Raw genomic sequence first — 21,095 nt, 5'->3', positions numbered from 1 at the left:
CACTAAATCCCAGACTTGGTTACGCTCGAAGTTGTTAAGTTATTCATGCATGGCCATAAGCCAATCCTCATCATCGAGCGCTTCCTGTACCTGTTGAGTTTCACAATACGAAACAAACGCGTGATGCTCACAATAATTCCAAATCTGTTGACGGGTGGATACTCCCTTTTTTAAACTGCCAAGTACATTCTTCATAGGATGTGACTTGACTCTCAGCTTGTTCGCAATCTTGGCTGCTCGACGCTCCAAGAGTTCTTCATTGGATAACTGGGGAGCATCGACTTGTTTACTTTGCTTGCCCTTGCATCTTGAGCCTCCCTTGGCACCGGTTGTTGGTGCTGCAGAAGGGAATTGTGAGACAGTATCCTAATCATCTTGACTTTCGACTTGAGCAAGTTCACTTGTTTGTCATTGTACTTGTGGTTGCTCTTGATCTTGATCTTGTGCTTCTACTTGGTCTGGATCTTGTGGTTGCACTTGATCTTGATCATGAGCAGGTTCGGAACCTTCGGTAAGTGCTTGAATATCATGGGACACATCATCATTGTTGGGAAATTTATCTTGACCTTGAGCTTGTTCATCTTGTTGAGAGTCTTCTCTTTGTTCATCGGAAGCGTGTGGGGCTTGTGGGGGTGATGGCTCCACTTGAGTAGAGCATTGTCCTTCTCCTTCGGCCACAAGGGGTTCCTCAATGGGGAGTATTTCACCAATCCCCATTCTTCTTATGGCTTGGGGAGGAATTTCATCACCTACATCACAAAGACCACTTTGCTCCACTTGGGAGCCGTTATTTTCATCAAACTCCATGTTACACGTCTCCTGAATGAGTCCGGTGGACTTGTTGAGGACACGGTAAGCATGAGAGTTTGTAGCATAACCAACAAAGATGCCCTCATGTGCTCTAGAGTCAAATTTAGCTAAGCGTGCACCTTTCTTGAGAATGAAACACTTACAACCGAATACCCGGAAGTACTTGAGATTGGGTTTGTTTCCAGTGAGAATCTCATATGGAGTCTTGTTCAAGCCTTTGCGGATATAGAGCCGATTGGACGCATGACATGCTATGTTGATGGCCTCCACCCAAAAGTTATATGGAGATTTGAATTCCGCCATCATTGTTCTTGCAGCGTCCATCAAGGTCCGGTTCTTCCTTTCTGCCACGCCATTTTGTTGAGGGGTATATGGTGCTGAATATTGATGTTTTATTCCCTCATCACCTAGAAACTCATCCAAGGTGTAGTTCTTGAACTTGGTGCCATTGTCACTTCTAATCATCAAGATCTTTGCTTCATGTTGACGTTGAGCTTCATTAGCAAAGTTGATGACAGTTTGTTGAGTCTCACTCTTCCTTTTGAAGAAATATACCCACGTGTATCTTGAGTAGTCATCAACAATCACCAAGTAGTACTTTCTGCCTCCAAGACTATCAAATGATGGAGGGCTGAAAAGATCCATATGGAGGAGCTCTAATGGCCTCTTAGTGTAAATGAGAGTTGTTGGACGATTATCAGTTTTATGAATCTTTCCTTCAATGCAAGCACTGCAAGCACAATCTCTAGCAAAACTCACATTTGTTAGTCCACGAACATGGTCCCCTGTTAGAAGACTTTGCAAAGATCTCATATTGACATGAGCTAGTCGGCGATGCCAAAGCCAGCCCACATAAACTTTAGCCATTAAACACGTCGCGGTCTTAGTGGGTCGCTTTGAGAAGTTCACCACATAAAGACCATTTTCGACATATCCAACATAGGCTACTTTAAGAGTCTTGCTCCATAGGAGGACCACAATATCAAGATTAAAGAATGTGGAAAAACCCATAATTGCAAGTTGACGAACCGAAAGTAAATTGCAGGCAAGAGACTCAACAAGCATGACCTTCTCAATAGATAACTCTTGAGAGATGACCACCTTACCAAACCCCAATACCTTTGACGAGGATGCATCGGCGAATTGGACATGGGTGGGCATAGATGGTGAAGTATGCACATCCACCACTAAGTCCTTGCTTCCGGTCATATGATTTGTTGCTCCACTATCGAGCAACCATGACACCCCACCGGAAGCAAACTCCCGCAATAGATCAAGGCTTGGTTTTAGGTACCCATTTTTTAATGGGTCCTTTCATGTTAGAGACAAGGGTCTTAGGAACCCAGATAGCCCATTCAATGGACTCATAGTAGGAACCAACAAATCTGGCATAAACATGCCCATCACTAGCACGACATAAGACATAGTAAGAATTGAGTTTGTCCGCTGTGTTAGTAGGAATGGTTTTGCCCTTCTTGACGTTACCATCGTCCACCTTGTTCCTGTTCACCTCCTGAGTCCCTTCACCCTCTTTGACAAAGATGTCCATGAGGGTAGGGGATCGTTTGTTCCTGTTCCTCGTTTTTCCTTTTGAGTTGGAGGTAAGTCCAAGTCCCTAATTTCCTACAACACCCTTTTGAGTGCTCAAGAGGTCGTCCAGGCTCTTCTCACCATGTATGCATGTCACAAGGCCCTTCTCAAGTTTCTCCTTTAACTTGGCATTTTCCTCCACAAGATGTACATGCTCACAACAAGGATTAGTTGTACAAGCATTATGAATTAACACAAAGGGAGGACAAGTAGAGATCTCCTTGGCAAGCTTTGCTTGGAGTTGATCATGAGACTCTTTCAGAGAGAAATGAACACCTTTCAAGACCTTGTGAGCCTTGTCAAGTGTGTCAAACTCCATTTTGAGTCTGTCATGGCCAACCCCAAGAGCATACTTCTCAGACTTAAGCATGCGAGTAAGAACTAGTTTCTTTTGCATTTTAGCACAGTCATCGTTGTATGACTCCTCAAGAGCCAAACGAAGAGTGCGCTCTTTTTCTAGAGCAATAGATAATTCAGCAATTTCATCGGCATATTCACGACTGTGTCCCTGAAACTCGGAGATGGTCTCCTCATGAGACTCGATGAGGTCATTGGCCTCACCCAGTTGTTCCAAGAGAGCAACAAAGTGCTTCTTGGATTCTCCCTTAATAGTGCACAGAAACTTGTCAAGATCATGCTCATTAAGTTCCCCAACATCACTATCATCAACACAATTTAACAATGAAGGAGCAGTAGCGATGTTGGTCTTAATGATGGGGGTTACCTCATTGATACCTTTTGCCATGAGGCACTTGGTGATGTGGTTCTCGTTGGGGGCGTTGAAGAGAGACACCTTCTGGGAGAGGGAGTGGCAATAGCAACCGTTACTGTTGCCACTGTATCATCATCATCATCATCATCATCATCATCGGAAGGGTACTCTTCAAGGGCCACCATCCCATTTGGGTGAGGTTTCTTCACAAAGTTGTTCTTGATTGGAAATGACTTGGTTTTGTCTTTGCGAATGAGCTTGCCCCTGTTGTCTTCCCTTTTCTCATAGGGACATTCGGCCACGAAGTGACTCACGTTACCACAGTTATAGCATGTCCTCACTCGTTGCTTGGGTTTGAACCCACTCGAGTTGTTCTTGGTGAAGGTGGGTCTTGAGTTCCTCTTGTTCCCCCAGAATTGCCTTGATGCAAGAGCCATGTGCTCATGATAGGCATACTTCGTGTCTTCAGGGCAGCTCTCCTCTTCGTCATCCTCTTCTTCTTCTTCAAACGTTGCTTTTGCCTTTAACGCAAGGTTGGGAGAAGCTGTCTTTGAGAGAACACGAGAAAGTGCATTGTCAGCTGTTTCGTTCATGATTGACATTGCAATTAATTTATCCAACACCTCACTGGAAGACAAGGAGTGGAAGTCTGGTCGCTGACGAATGACAGATGACATGGCTTTATTGAAAGGCATGATGGCTTTGAGAAACTTGCGCTTGACCTATGTATCATCCACATGCTTGCTCCCATGGTCCTTGAGTGCCACAGCAATAGCAGTCACCCTCCGATAGAGATCACGAGGGTCCTTGTCTTCCTTCATCACAAACTCATCGGCCTTATCAAGTATCACTTCATAGCTGGATCGTTGAATGCTTGAGCTTCCCTTGTACAACACCATAATGTGCTCCCAACAATCCTTGGCCAAAGTGAAGGGACGCAAGTGAGGAAGATCTTCAGGTGGCACTGCAGACTGAAGAATAAACAGAGCAGAGTGATTGTATTGATTGTCCGCATCTTCTCTTGGAGTGAGGTTGCTTAGATCATGGGGATAATATCCTTGCTCGATGATTCTCCACAAATTTGTTGAGCTGTGATTCAAATGAGACTTCATAGAAAATACCGAGTTAACAAAATCACCTTTTACAAGTTTAGGAGGAGGACCAACAGGATTAAGACGCGGTGTCGGAACCTGTCCTCCATAGACCAAGGGTGGTGGAACAGATGCATACGTCCCATTCCCATTATTTTTGAGAGGTTGGGAAGGTTGCATACCTTTAGCCGCTTCCCTGACGTAATCGGCCTTCGAATCCGTGGTGGTGGGTTTAACCACCAATGCCGGTTCGGGAGAGTTTCTAATTCCCTCAATTAACTCTTTAAGCATGGTCTTGACCTCGTTCGTCATGGACGTCTTGAGTGCGGCCATAGCCGTATTCAAGTCGTCCCTTGTGATCGTGGTCAAGTCCATGCCCTTGGTTTGTGCACGGGGAACTCCCTCATCATCTTCCATACTCTTCGGATGGTTAAACCCTTAATAAAGAGACACGGCTCTGATACCAATTGAAAGGATCGATATGGTTTACTAGAGGGGGGTGAATAGGCAACGACCACTTTTTAATTAATCTTAGCAAGTTAGGGTAAACAACATATGGGTTCACAATAATAGCAACAATGGGGTGAACCGTAATGAATCTAACAACAAGAGCTACTAAGACAAGTAAGAGATAGACAACAACATAAGCATACACAAAGTAAAGGTTAGAGATAACCACAAGTGGAACCAATGAAGACGAGGATGTGTTACCAAAGTTCCTTCCCTTTGACAGGAAGTACGTCTCCGTTGGAGCGGTGTGGAGGCACAATCCTCCCCAATAAGCCACTAAGCCCACCGTATTCTCATCACGCCCTCACACGATGCAAGGTACCGTGATTCCACTATAGGTTCCCTTGAAGGCGGCGACCTAACCTTTACAAACAAGGTTGGGGCAAACTCCACACAAAGCTTGCAGGCTCCCAACAAGACCACGAAACTTCACCACAATGGAATGTAGCTCCGAGGAGACCTCAGCCGTCTAGGATGCTTAAACACCCAAGAGTAACAAGATCCACAAGGGATTGGTGGGGGAATCAACTTTTCTCTTGGTGGAAGTGTAGATCTAGGCCTTCTCAACCAATCCCTAAAGAATCAACAAGTTTGATTGGCTAGGGAGAGAGATCGGGCACTTTTGAGCTTAGGGAGCAACAATGGAGCTTGGGAGGGTAAGAGATAAGGTTCCACAGCTAGAAGAACCCCTTATATAGTGGGGGGGGGGAAATCCAACCGTTCTCCACTCACAGCCCGTGCCTAGCGGTACTACCGCTGGGCCCATGGTAGTGCATAAGCACTACCGGGCCAACCACCGCCAAGAAAGTCTTCGCAAAAAGGTCCGTCGAAGTACAACCGCTAGGAAGGCGGTACTAAGCTCCTGGAGCGGTACTACCACTGACCAGGGGCGGTACTACCGCTAGGTCTAGCGGTACTACCGCTGGCTGCAGCGGTACTAGCGCTAGGGCCTGCGGTACTACCGCTGAGGGACCATTTGCTTAGATGAGATAAACACAAAGGCGGGAGCCACTCCAAAGTTGCAGGCAAGGGGAAAGGAGATAAAGTGTGTGCGTGCAAAATTGATTCCACCCAAACCTTTCGACTACAGGTCCCCTCTTAATAGTATGGTGATCCTATGACTCGAAGAAATAGAATCATAGAGTACACCGAGCTTCTGTTCCATGGAAAGAGGGGGCGAGTCGTCTTGTGCCGTTGGCATGTGTTATCTGAAATCTTAACACACACGATTAGTCCTTTGCGGTATTGTCACCAATCACCAAAGTTACTTAGGCATAAACTATGCCCTAACACAAATGTCAGAAGAATAAACAGAAACTTGAAAGAAAGAAAAATGGAAAAACCATATCTAACGCTTACCTGAGGCCCAGCCCACCTCCACGCCTGTCGTCTTCCTCCTTCACGAGTCGGAGCAGGAGGTGGCCGCCGCTCCTCCCGGCGCGCCCACGCACCGACGTGCACGCCTGCTTCACCTTGATGCGCTGGAGAGGGAGGAAAAGTCTCCCGGGATCCACTCCCACCTCCTCCCTCTCCTCATTCGTGCTCTCTCCTCTCTCTCTTCCTCGGCCGCCATGACCGCGAGCTCGAGCTCGAGCTAGCCATCGCTCCGGCCGTCCTTCCTCGCCCCTAAGTGTGTCGTTTGCTCCGCCTCGTCGAGCTGGTCGTCTCTGCCAAAGGAAAGAAGCCCCCGAGCCCTGCATCGCCGGATATCCATCATCTTGTTCCTCGGATCCCCGGAGTTCGCCGCCGTCGTTCTTCCTCCTCCGTCCATCCTCGAGCTCGATCTCGACTCCATTGTAATCCCAGTGAGCCTAGGATCCTTTCCCCCTTGTTTTCCCCTTCGATTGCTCCTTCTAGCGCCCGATTTCGTCGGAGCCCAACGAGATCCGTCGCAGGAGCTCGTCGCCGGTGGCTCTCCGGTGATCGGCTGGTTGTCCTGAAGCCACCAACAGCTTCAGGGCATCGTGTAGATGCTGTAGGAGCCCAACCCCGCTCGTTTTGCCCCCTGGATCATTGATCCCGATGATGCCCGAGCTCCGGCATCCGCCGAGCTCGTCGCCGGCGTCATCTCCGGCCATTTCACCCCTGCATCGTGCAAAAATAGAACCGCGGGTGAAGTGTCGTTCTCCTGGTGCCATCCGCCGTCCTCTTGGTCGCCGGAGGACCAAACCCAAGGCCCTCCGACGTTCTGGCGGTCGCCGGAGCCTCGCCGCCGGTGGGTTTGACCCCATCGCCGGTGGGGTTGACTCTCCTGAGTCTCTGGCATGTGGGGCCAGCCCCCAAGTTAATTAGGTTTAAACAAATAAAAAGAAAGATTATTTTAAAACCTAAACAGAAACTGACATGTGGGTCATGCCTGTTAAATACCTAATTAGTTTAAATCTAATCTAAAACTGACGAGAGTCACTAACTAGTGGGTCCCACTGGTCAGGTTTGACTCTCAAACGGTCAGTTGACCTGCTCATGTCATGCTGAGGCAATAACTCATTTTCTGTTTAAAAATAATTCCAGAATAAGTTCAAAACTTTGGAAATTCATAGAAAATTGAATATAACTCCAAATTTGACAAATAATATATGTAAAATGATCAGAAAAATTCAAGGAATCCAATGGTTCTATTTTCATGCATGAAAAACAAATTTATGAAACAGCATCAGATCAAATCAATTATAGGAATTTGATTAATTATAATTCAAATGATATTTGAATTATGATTTCAAATGAAGATCACCCAAAGGGTTCTGTTAGTCACCTCAAACCATGCTACATTGCATTTCATGCATCATTTTGTTGCATATGATTGATATTGATTGTATGTTATTATTTCGGTAGGCTCTGCCCCTCCGGATTCGACTGAATATCCGACTGACGGATATCACCCCTCCATTGAGCAACAAGGCAAGCAACCATTTTGATCATCCCTATAAATCCCATGTTCTCGCTCCTGCTCTTACTTATTGCATTAGGTTAAAATGCTTTCAATGCTTTTACCACGTTAGTTGAACCCACTTCCTTTGCATGACCTATCCTTGTCACAGTAAATAGCTGAACCTTGCAACCTAGCATACCTGGTAGATGCTTGATCCCTGATGTCCCTTATCCTGCTATGCATGCTATGCTTAGAGTTGTGTATGGTCTGTCATCTGGATGATGAATAGGATCGTGAGAATGTGTTCAGTTAATAAAGGTTGTGTGTTGAACCTGATTTGGTAAAGGTACCGGTGAAAGGCTATGTAGGAGTACATGGCGGGTTGTTTCATTGGAACCATCCTTAGGAACTGAGTTCTGTGTATGTAATCCAAGACTAGATACTACCACATGCTGGGCCCTGAATTATGACCCAGCTCGACTTATTAATCACTTAGTACTTGGTCCTGGAGTTGCAAGTAGTTTCTGGTGTTTATAGTCATGCTGGAGGTTGTGCGTAGCGGTGACCTTAGAGGTGGGCTATGGTGCAGTAGGCACTGGCACGGTGTACCAAGTGGCACCCGGATGGTGGGCTTGGGAACCCTACGCACATCGTTTGGGGCAGTGGCAGAAACCTCGGCAGGACTTCCGTGCGGGTTACCCTCAGATAGGCGATAAACCTGGACTAGGTATTAGCGTGATTAACAGTCGTGGTCGACTCCCTCGTTGGGCTTCCGCTTGAAGGTTGTCGAGGTGCATGACGTGCACATGGCGATAAGTGGCGAGAGCGTGTGCGAAGAAGTACACCCCTGCAGGGTTATGATCTATTCGAATAGCCGCGTCCGCGGATATGGACTACTTGGAAACATATGTTGTTCATAGATAACTATAATGGCTACTCATAAAATTGTAAAGATAAGTGTGAGTGTCGTGGATGGCATTTCCGTAGGGAGACGGAATGATTCCATGATAGAGTATTGTTGTGGTGTTAGTGGACTCGTGCGCGAGAAAACAAAGTTGTCAAAGCTATTTGAAAATGCAAGTTTGTCTAGCTAAGAGTCAAATGCTGGCTTTCTGCATGAAACCCCACAACTCCTTGTTGATATAGTGCATGAGTAGATAGATTATCCTAAAGCCTTGCTGAGTACTTTTGTACTCACGTTTGCTTAATAAATTGTTGCAGAGGTTGTTAATGACCCTAATGGAGGGTTCTATCTAGACGTTGACGACAACGAATAGCTGGTGTCCCAGGTACGATCTGGCCCTAGGTTGGGTTTGTAGATAGTCAGGCCATGTGCCTTGTACCTTTCCATCTGTCGGTACTCAGACAATTTTAATGTTCCGCTGGCTTGTAAGACTTGTTTGAATGACTTGTGATGATGGGTCGTGAGACCCCTATCTGTGTAATATTATGTGTGAGGCTCTTCTGAGCCCTCTAAATAAAGTTGTATGATTATGGTTATGTTGTGGTGCCATCGATGTATCTACGCATATCGGTATGCCATGCGTACGTGTGTTGTACTTGATATGTATGGGGTTCGAATACCTAGTCATATGCCTTAGTAGACTCCTTACGGGGAAATGCCCCTTTGTGATTCCACCGAGCCATGGTAGTTCGCTACTGCTCCGGACACATTGGTTGACCGGCATGTGTCCTTCTTAGCTGTTGTGTCTGTCCCTTTTGGGAAATGTCACACAGTGTAATGGAGTCCTTGTAGCTTGCTACGACTCGTCTACACTCGTTGTTGACCGACACCTGCTTTGCTGGGTCATGTATGCCTGTCCCCGTATGGAATTGCCGCTGTAGTTCATGACTAGACATGTCGATCCGGGTTCTTTGACATTGGAATGCTAGCGACACAATTGCATACGCGAGTCAAAAGGCGAAAATGGTCCCGGCTAAGGTAAGGCTGCAACCGTGGGGATAACCGTGCGTGAGACCGCAAAGAGATGTGATGTGTTACAGGCTGGATTCCTATGGCTTAGAATCGGGGTCCCGACACTCCAACCTTCACGGTCTCAATATTCTCAATAGAATTAAGGCCATGCCTTTTATCAATCTTCTTCGGAAAATATACCGTGTGCTCCTTCTCATTAACATTGAAAGTCACCTTTCCTTTATTGCAATCAATAATAGCACCTGTGGTGTTAAGAAAAGGTCTACCAAGAATTATAGGCATGCTCCCATCCTCGGGCATGTCAAGCCCAACAAAGTCACGAAGGATTAAGCAATTAGCAACTTCAAGAGGAACATCCTCACAAATACCAACAGGAACGTTTGTTGAGTTATCAGCCATTTGAAGAGAGATATCTGTAGGGATTAGTTTATCTAGACAAAGCCTTTTGTAAAGAGATAAAGGCATAACACTCACTCTTTCATCAAGATCACATAAAGCAATTCTGACATAATTATTTTTTATGGAACAAGGAATGGTGGGTATACTTGGATCACCAAACTTCTCAGGAATCTTACCACTGAAAGAGTAATTACCAAACATAGTAGATATTGCCTCATTAGGAACTTTTATTTTATTAGTAACAATATCTTTTATATACCTCGAGTACGGAGGCACTTAATAGCATCAGTCAAAGGAATTGGAAGAAAAAGAGGTTTCATCCATTCACAAAATTTATTGTAATGCTCTTCTTCTTAGGTTTTGAAAGACTTATCTCGAAAGAGCGTTGATTTCTGTACCCGTGGTTCTCTTTCCTTCCCATGTCTTCTTGCAACAAAGTCTTCTCTAGTATATCTCTTGCGCTTGTCGGGTGCTTCTTCTTCTACTACTTCAGGAGGATCATTCTTCTCATTACCTTTATTAGGTTCAACACCATCTTCAGTTTCAGCATGGGAAGTAGATATACTATTAGGATCAACAATAGGTTCTTCATCAATTATGGGATCATTAGAGTTATTAGCTTCCTTGTGTTTCTTCTTCTTCTTCTTCGGGGAGCTCACAATGTCTTCTTCCTGCAATTGAGAATCTTGCTCGATTGTGGGGACCCCGACTAGCAAGTCGAGTTCGTCGTGCCCAGTGACCCCAAGGATCAATGTTCACTGAACACATATACTTAATAATAGAGTCTTACATCCAAGTACCGAAATTATTACATCAAACGACCAGAAGGTCGTGTTCAAGAGCGAGGCCTAAAGCCAATTAAACAGATACATCGGGTAGCGGAAACTCGTAAGGGCTAAGCGGTGCCCATGCCATCAAGCCTACACCGACAGGCATTCTAACTTGGAAGCGTCCTAGATCGCAGTTTCGTCTCCGAAGGCGTACTCGTCACCAATCTCCGGTCCTTCCATGTCTGGTCAATAATATAACCAGTGGCAAGCCAATGAGTACTTTGAATGTACTCGCAAACAGCCCATGATATGAACATTGATAGTGAAGAATAACAGTAACATGTATCTTTGGTGGAATGCAATTTGGTGGAATGATCAGGTATATGCAACAAGTTAAAGAACTACTCTTGAAGAACAGGTTACAGATATCGACATATCTGACAAGGGTTGAACACACCGGGTTCACCCTATATGCCAAGTCACCGAACTTGGTCATATCAATTCCTCAAGTAACTCCGGTTATTAACACCATTCACCGAACTCACACACACACACTTGGTTTATGCGGAAACGCTGGACGTAGTTTAAGCAGGACCACCCAACTGTCCTTCACTGTGGACACGGCTATTCGAATAGTTTGACACTCTACAGAGGTTGCGCGCTGTACCCACGAGAAACGGAAACTTCCGTGTCATCCATGACTCGCGGTATATCACATATACCCGAGGTAAGTACCCGATCATCATCTTTCCCCTGACAATACTAAACAAAGAGGTCCACTCGATTGGTACCCAGCCCACATGTTGTACGTCTTACGAGCACCGACTCTAGACAGTATCAACCATGCGGGGACCAACGGTGTGCCTGGAACTCATAAAAATGGCATAGTCGCCCTTCCTGGCACGGCCCCATCATGAGAGTGACACCGATCACTCCCGCCACTAGTAATGTGGCTCTTTGCTAGTACCGACCATAGTAATCAACAAAGCCCCGTCCCATAAAGGGGTAACGTGGTCGCACAGGTAAGGTTGGGACGGTCGACACATCATAAATCTAATCCCATTTCCGAAACCATACTCACACAAAAACACCGGTGCATCACTTCACCTAAAGTGATCACCAACTCATCTTCACCCTCGGGCATTAGTGGCACCCGACGGGGTTTTCATAAACTCTTTGATTTAACTCATCATCATGCTCATGATAAAATTCTTTTACTTTACTTGTCAACATGGTATTAACATGACCCTCAAGGGGTAGGGTCAAGCTCAATGCAATGATCTTATAACTTTACTAGTCAACATGATAGTAGCATGATCCTCATAGATGGTAGGGTCAAGATCATCATGTTTGTGCTCCGAGGAGCCATATGTATAACATCACTATCATGCAAGTGCTTCGATGAAGCCTTCGGTACCATCACTCCAATGATGAACCGGCACTGTGATCACATGCAACGGAAAACTACTTGCTATTCTAGCATGCATCAATTCATATGCTCAAGTCATGGTCAAAGGGCTGCTTGCCTTGGTCAGCTAGGTATCCAGGGTCTTCGAGGTCTTCCGCTCCGAATCCTCCGTCACTCGGTAACTCTACCGTTGAGAAAGGAATAAATAAATAATAGCTCACACCAAAACAGATCAGAAGGTGCTTTTAAAAATGTTGCAAAGCTTGAATAAATTCAATTTATTATTTTGGAAAATGTTTCCTATGGTTTTTATTAGCTAAGCATATTTATTTAAAAGCAAACAGGAGCAAACAAATGCTTTAATATCATTTTATTATACCAAAACATATTCTATTTTTGAAAAATGTCAAACTCTACAGAATCAATTAATACACATTTTTAGAAAATTGTTGGTGGAAGAATCATATTTTTCTACTGGCTTAATATTTTTATAAAAATCATTTAAGCTTGCAGGTAAAAAAATAAAAGAAAATGCCAGGGAGACCCAGCCGGCCCAGCCAGCAGACCGGCCACCACGCGCGCGCGTGCCAGGTTCAAACCTGACATGCGGGCCCCTGGGGTCAGCTTCAGCGGCTGCGCGCGCTGGCTGCCCCAGGACACCGACAGGTGGGCTCCACCTGTCGGGTCCTTCTCCTACCTCTAGCCAGAGAGGTGGATACGGACGCCGGCGAGGTTACCGTTGCCCTCAGTCCAATCTAGGAGCAGGAATGGGTCCCTCATTCCTCCGCCTACCTGCTCGTGGTCGGGATGTCACCGGAGCTGGTCTGGGTCGCCGGCAACGAGGTGACCGTGGTGGAAAGGTTTCGGGATGGCGTCGAGCTAGTGGCTAGGGGCACGGATTCGCTCGGGGAAGTTGGGAGAAATGATCCTGGCGTCAAGGGAAGTGCAATGGGAGGTCGGGCGGCGCAGGAGCCGGCGTGTAGCCGGAGATCGACCGGAGCTCCGAGGCGGAGGGGCCTCGGTCGATCTCGAGCACCGGGGCTCTGCGAGCTCGATTGGGCGGCTAGGGGGAGTCGAGTGCTTGTGCTGAAGCTGCCTGGGGGTGCTGGGGCGCCGGGGAGACCTATTTATAGGCCAGCGACGGTGAGCCGACTCGGGCGCGCCGGTGACTCACCGTGGCGCGCGTGCGTGCATAGTGAGGTGCTGGCTGCGAAACCACAGATTCGGGACATGGTTTAGGACCTTCTGGTGCATCGGCCGTAGAGGGAGAGCGAGTGGGGTCGAGCCGCAGCGTCCGTGCATGCTCGGCCGCGTCGGGCATGCGCGGGCACACGTCGCCTGAGTTCTTGCGCGAGGAGAGGGGGCCCCTGATGGTAGCTTTGCACAGAGTGGCTGTCGGGGGAGCGTTTGGACACTACTGGGAGGTTGGAACTGGCCGGGGGCGACGTCTCCTTGCTGGAGGTTCTCTGTAGCGCGTCCAGAGCGCAGTTTTGGCATGCCACAGCAAGCTGGCACGCTCTGGGGCTCTTTGGACGTGTCCTCCATGTCCTGAGTGTTGCTGGGAGTGTGCCTAGCCGTTGTGTGCTAGTGGGAGCACGAGCTGGTCAAAGGAGGCAAGGAACATCAGTGTTGCCAGCCCTGGCCTGTGGCTCAAATTGAAGATCTTGTCACTTGTGCTTGGAGTTGGGGAGGGGCTGGTTGACTGAGTGCTCAGGGTGTTCTGGGGCTCTAACTCACCAAGTTTGGGGCTTTGCCATTGGGTAAAACAGTGGCTAGGAGGGTTTTCACCTTCTTGTCAAAAGGTGTTCGACACTGATTTTCACCTTCCTGTCAAAAGGTGTTCGACAGAGAGGGTTTTGGGCTCATTTGATGCACTTCCCCACCTTGGATCAAGGTGAGATTTTATGTGAGCACCTAATATGGCTTGGGAGGGCTCCTGTAATTTTATGGGAATTTATTGAGATTATTTCCTTTCAAAAAATCTCAAAAAGCTAAAACAGACAAAAATGGTTTGCACGGTTTTACTCAAATAATATTAATATAAAATAGGGTTGAAAATCTTATATATGGAAAATATATGTCCTTCTGAGCTTCCATGAATTTACTCAGAATTTTCTAAGGCAGGAAAGCAATTTTCCTTGTGGGAATATCATTCCTGGCCTTAGAAACAGACATCAATTTAAAATAGGAAAATAATATTTTAAATCACCAATTAATGTTTTTAATGAATGAAAATAATATTTGGATCAGATCACCAGGTTGGAAGTGCCACTTGGCTTCATGAGCTAGTAGTGTATCCCAACATGATGAAGGTGATCGTGATATAAAGGAAAAAGGGTTTTTTGAAGAGAGCAAAATAATAAGTTTTTCATGGGTTTGAGTCATCAAGCAAGCAAGCATTTAACAAGCTCTGATTTTGCAACATAAAATACTTGTGGTGAAAAACAGGGTGTGACATCGATCCTCTTTGAATGCCCCTACGGATAGAGGGGGTCCTCGGTGTGTGTACCACCTCGGGTCTTTATACCATATGCATGTGTATCAACTTGTTTGGCATTTTTAGCAAGCAAATATTTTTGCACATTAGAAATTTGTTCAAGCTGAGTTTGAACCATATGAAAATGCTTAACAAGACCTTTAACATCATTAATAGTTCTACTTAAAACATCAAACAAACTTTTGATAGCAAGGGAATTATCATGCAATTGGCTTTGAATCCTCTCATTAAAGTGACTTTGCTTGAAAATGAAATTATCAAGCTCATCTAAACATTGATCAGGGGGCTTACCATGAGGGATGACACTTGCATTGAATTCTAAAAGAGAGTGTTTCTCTACCATAGGTGGGTGAGTGGTAGGCTCACATAATTTCTCAGTAGGAGGTAGATTCTTCACATCTTCAACTTTAATATCTCTCTCTTTAATAGGCTTCTTGGCTTCTTGTATAACTTTGGGGCTCAAGGAAATCATACCCCTCTTCTTTGGTGGTGGAGGTGGTTCAGGAACGGACCAATCATCATGATTCTTAGCTATCTTGCCCATTAGTTCTTTAGCATCGTCCAGTCTTCTTTCCCTGAAAACACAACCAGCACAACTATCCAGATAGGTTCTAGATTAATCGGTTGGACCAACATAAAATATATCAAGCAATTCATTCTTAGGGACATCATGTCCCGGTCTAGCCTTGAGTAAAGTGCAATACCTCTCCCAAGTTTTAGGGAGGTGCTCATCCTGCAACTGTTTAAAGTTATATATTCTTTGTAAAGCGGGTTGTTGCTTATGAGCAGGAAAATATTTAGCGACAAAAGATTGAGCTATATCTTGAGGACTCTTAATGGAACCACATGGTAGTGCATCATACCATGCTTTAGCATCTCCCTTCGAAGAGAAAGGAAGTAGCTTAGTAACATAATAATTTCTCTTCTTGTCCTCTGTAGTGAATAAGCCACCCAACTCAGTGGGTTTGGTAAGGTGTGCAATAGCGTCGTCATTTTCTTTGCCATAAAAGGGGTCAGCTTCAACTGTGGATATAAGGGAAAGATGGACAGAGAAATTAAAATCAGCATCCTTAATGCAAATAGGAGATGAAGCAAATCCAGGATGAGGAGTAAATTTGTTCTTCATGGAATGCTTGATAACCCACAAGTATAGGGGATCAATTGTAGCCTTTCTCGATAAGTAAGAGTGTCGAACCCAACGAGGAGCTAAAGGTAGGACAAATATTCCCTCAAGTTCTATCGACCACGGATACAACTATACACACACTTTACGTTCGCTTTACCTAGAACAAGTATGAAACTAGAAGTAATTTGTAGGAGTGATAGGATAGGTTTGCAAGAAAATAAAGAACACGTAAATAAAAACTAGGGGCTGGTTAGATAAAGAAACAATTACGTTAGTTTAACGAGTGTGGAAAAGTGGTGGTAGGAGTTGCGGAATTGTCCCTAAGTAATTGACTAAGTTACTAGACCGATAGCAAGTTTTATGTGGGAGATGCCACTGCTAGCATGTCATCCCTTACTTGGAATTCTATGCACTTATGATTGGAACTATTAGAAAGCATGCACAACTACTAACGTTCATTAAGGTAAAAACCAACCATAGCAATAAGATATATTGGCCCCCCTTCAATCCCGTATGCATCAATTTCTATGCTAGGCTGAAGCTTATGTCACCCTTGCCCTCCAATACGTAGTCCTATCAACATACTACTAACCCTATGGTGTGATCCACACGCGCGCTCGTATGATGGGAACCAAAGGACAGCAATATAACCACAAGCAAATTAAACCAATCATGATAATTCATCAATCACAGATAGGACAACGAAAATCTACTCAGACATCATAGGATGGCAACACATCATTGGATAATAATATGAAGCATAAAGCACCATGTTCAAGTAGAGGGTACAACGAGTTGCGGGAGAGTGGACCGCTGAATATAGATGGGGGAAGGTGATGGAGGTGTTGGTGAAGATGACGGAGGTGTTGGTGTAGATCGTCGTCACACGATAATGTCCCGGGCGGCGTTCTGGCGCCGCCGGGAGAGAGGGGGAGAGCGCCCCCTTCTTCATCTTCTTCCTTGACCTCCTCTCTAGATGGGAGAAGGGTTTCCCCTCTGGTCCATGATCTCCATGGCGGTGGAGGGGCGAGAGCCCCTCCGAGATTGGATCTCTCTCTCTGTGTCCTTCTGTTTCTGCGCTTCCAGATTCCGCCTTTCACTGTTTCTTAAATTCCCGGAGATCCGTAACTCCGATTGGGCTGAAATTTAACACGATTTTCTTCCGAATATTACCTTTCTTGCGGCGAAAGAAGGCCCCCAACCGCCTTAGGGATTGGTCACAAGCCTGCCAGGCGCGGCCCCACCCCGAGGCCGCGGCTAGGGGGCTTGTGACCCCCTCGAGCATCGTTTTGCGTTCATTTTTTTCCCAAAATCATAAATATTCCAAAAAAAATCCCCGTAGGTTTTTTATTGTGTTTGGAATTCGTTTGGTTTGGATAATATATGAAACAAAAACATGCAACAAACATGAACTAGCACTGGGCACTAGATCAATATGTTAGTCCCAAAAATAGTATTAAAAGTTGCCAAAAGTATATGAAAGTTATAGAATATTGGCATGAAACAATCAAAAATTATAGATACGACGCAGACCTATCAGCATCCCCAAGCTTAATTCCTGCTCGTCCTCGAGTAGGTAAATGATAAAAAAGATAATTTTTGATGTGGAATGCTACCTAGCATAATCTTGATCATATAATCTAATCATGGCATGAATACTAAAACACGAGTGATTCGAAGCAATAGTCTATCATTTGACATAAAGACAATAATATTTCAAGCATACTAACAAAGCAATCATGTCTTCTCAAAACATCATGGCCAAAGAAAGTTATCCCTACAAAATCATATAGTGTGGCTATGCTCCATCTTCCCCACACAACGTATTTAAGTCATGCACCCCCGGTTTTAGCCAAGCAATTGTTTCATACTTTAGTGTTCTCAAACTTTTTCAACTTCCACGCAATAAATGAGCGTGAGCCATGGACATAGCACTATAGGTGGAATAGAATATGGTGGTGGTTGTGAGGCAAAAAGGAGGAGATGGTCACATCAACTAGGCATATCAACGGGCTATGGAGATGCCCATCAATAGATATCAATGTGAGTGAGTAGGGATTGCCATGCAAGAGATGCACAAGAGCTATAAGTGTATGAAAGTTCAAAAAGAAACTAGTGGGTGTGCATCCAACTCGCTTGCTCACGAAGACCTAGGGAAATTTGAGGAACCCATCATTGGAATATACAAGCCAAGTTCTATAATGAAAATTTCCCACTAGTATATGAAAGTGACAACATAGGAGACTCTCTATCATGAAGATCATGGTGCTACTTTGAAGCACAAGTGTGGTAAAGGATAGTAGCATTGTCCCTTCTCTCTTTTCTCTCATTTTTTTTATTATTTTTTTCTTTTTTGGTGGGCTTCTTTGGATCCTTTTTTATATTTGGGCTTCATTGGCCTCTTTTATTACTTCCTCACATGGGACAATGCTCTAATAATGATGATCATCACACTTTTATTTACTTACAACTCGATAATTAGAACAAAATATGACTCTATATGAATGCCTCCGGCGGTGTACCGGGATGTGCAATGATCTAGCGTAGCAATGACATCAAAAAATGGGCAAGCCATGAAAACATCATGCTAGCTATCTTACGATCATGCAAAGCAATATGACAATGATGGCGCGTATCATAATAAACCGAACGTTGGAAGTTGCATGGCAATATATCTCGGAATGGCTATAGAAATGCCATAATTGGTAGGTATGGTGGCTGTTTTGAGGAAGGGTATATGGTGGTTGTAATGCACCAGCGAAAGTTGCGCGGTACTATAGAGGTTAGCAATAGTGAGAGTGCGTATAATCCATGGACTCAACATTAGTCATAAAGAACTCACATACTTATTGCAAAAGTCTATTAGTCATCAAAACAAGGTACTACACACATGCTTCTAGGGGAAGGGTTGGTAGGAGTTAATCACCGCGCGATCCCGACCTCCACACAAAGGATGACAATCAATAAATAAATCATGCTCCGACCTCGTCACATAATGGTTCACCATACGTGCATGCTTAGAGAATCACAAACCTTAACACAAGTATTTCTACGAATGCACAATTACTCACTAGCATGACTCTAATATCACATCGTCATGTCGCAAAACTATTGCAAGGAATCAAACATATCATATTCAGTGATCTAGTAGTTTTATCTAGGATTTTATGACTAACCATGTGAATGACCAACTCCTGTTAACTCTCTAAATAGGTATAAGTGAAGCATGAGAGTTTAATTATTTCTACAAAAGATATGCCCCGCTCTAACAAATATAAGTGAAGCAAAAGAGCATTCTTCAAATGGCGGTTTTCTATGTGTAGGGAAACAGGCAATCCAAACTTCAAATGATATAAGTGAAGCACATGAAGCATTTTATAAAGCCATACTCAAAAGATATAAGTGAAGTGCAAAGAGAATTATATAAATCAACCAAGGACTATCTCATACAATCATGGTGCATAAAATAAAAAGGGAAAATAAACACAAAATAGGCTCCAAGCATTTGCACATATCATGTGACGAATAAAAATATAGCTCCGAGTAAAATTACCGATAGATTGTAGACGAAAGAGGGATGCTTTCCGGGGCATTCCCAAGCTTAGACGCTTGAGTATTCCTTGAATATTACCTTGGGGTGCCTCGGGAATCCCCAAGCTTAGGCTCTCGCCTCTCCTTATTCCTTCATCCATCGTGGTCTCACCCAAAACTTGAAAACTTCAATCACACAAAACTCAACAAAACCTTTGTGCGATCCGTTAGTATAATAAAGTAAATCACCACTTTAAGTACTGTTGTGAACTCATTTAAAATTCATATTAGCATTAGATCTACTTTAATCCAACTTGACCATGGTTCATACCCCCGATACTACCCATAGATTCATCAAAATAAGAGAACAATGCATAGAAAACAGAATCTGTCAAAAACAGAACAGTCTGTAGTAATCCGAACTTATACCATAATTCTGATACTCCAAAAATTCTTAAAAATTATGATAATTAAGTAAATTTGTATATAAATCAGCGGCAAAAAGAATCAACTCATTAGAGCTCTCTGTATATAAATACGAAATGATTTCGTGAGTGCAAAGTTTCTGTCTTTTTCAGCATGATCAAACAACTATCACCCAAACTAATCATAAAGGTTTTACTTGGCACATTATTTTTATAATACAATGGAATTGTACAAGGGGATAATTATTTTTGCGAGAAACTTCCATGAAAAATTCTACATTGTTTCCATTAGCATGAACACAAGTGTTCAAGGTCGACCCTCACTCCGTAATGCATCACCTTTCAATCGCTTCTCTTTTTGAAAAAGTTTTAAGTTCCCCTCTATATTTTTTTGTTTTTAAACTATATAAAAACACTCAATAGAAATGAATGACTCTCTAAAACTTCCAAGTTATCTCCCAGGTAACGCTTTCTTTAAAGCCATTAAGCTAGGCATAAAGTGCTCAAGTAATGGATCCACCCGGATCCCAAGGTATATCAAAGCCAATTTTAATTAACAATGATTTTTAATTTAGCAGTGTGCACAAGGTAACATATATCATGCAATGATGAAGTCTAACTCTCTTCCTATGCATTGGCATGTCATAAAATAATAATTCATGCACATCAAGTAAAGGCCAATACATAGCATAAGCAGTTTCTTGCAATTTTATTGTATTGGAAACATAGAGAGGTGGAGATGTAGTTCCTCTCTCGTAATAATTGCAAGTAGGAGCAGAAAGCACATGCATATTATATTCATCAAAATCATCATGTGTAATAGTAGAAGGAAACCCATCTATGTAATCCCTAATAAGAGCAAACTTCTCCGATATAGTGCAGTTGGGAGAGTTCAAAAAGATAATTGGACTATCATAAGTGGATGCGATAGCAACAATTTCATGTTTAACATAAGGAACAGGCATCATTCATATTGGCATCATGGCCACAAGCATAGCAAGCATGAAGTTCATCAAAAAGGGATATTTCAAACGAATCCAAGGGATCATAGCAATCAACATAACATTCATCCTTTGGTAAGAACGAAGGGAAATTAAACAATGTATGAGTTAAAGAGTTACTCTCATTAGAAGGTGGGAATGGGTAGCTAGTCCGCTCTTCCTCCTTTTGTTCTTCGCTCTCCTCATCATCTTTTTCATCTAATGAGCTCACTGTTTCAGCATTTTCTTCTTCCATAGTTTCCTGCAAAATATTAATCTCTTCTTGGGCAGCGAAGAATTTCTCCATAAATTGATAAATATGGGCATTATATTCATAATTAGTATAACAATAACGAAACATAACCAAATTATCAGATTGGTAAGCATCATCATCATTATCATCACACCCTTTAAATAGAGCTTCAATTTCATAAACACCCA

This window comes from Hordeum vulgare, chromosome 2H (genome assembly GCF_904849725.1).
Source record: "Hordeum vulgare subsp. vulgare chromosome 2H, MorexV3_pseudomolecules_assembly, whole genome shotgun sequence".
In the NCBI taxonomy this organism is placed as follows: Eukaryota; Viridiplantae; Streptophyta; class Magnoliopsida; order Poales; family Poaceae; genus Hordeum; species Hordeum vulgare.
The sequence above is the reverse complement of the archived record's forward strand: the minus strand, read 5'-3'. Positions refer to the sequence as shown.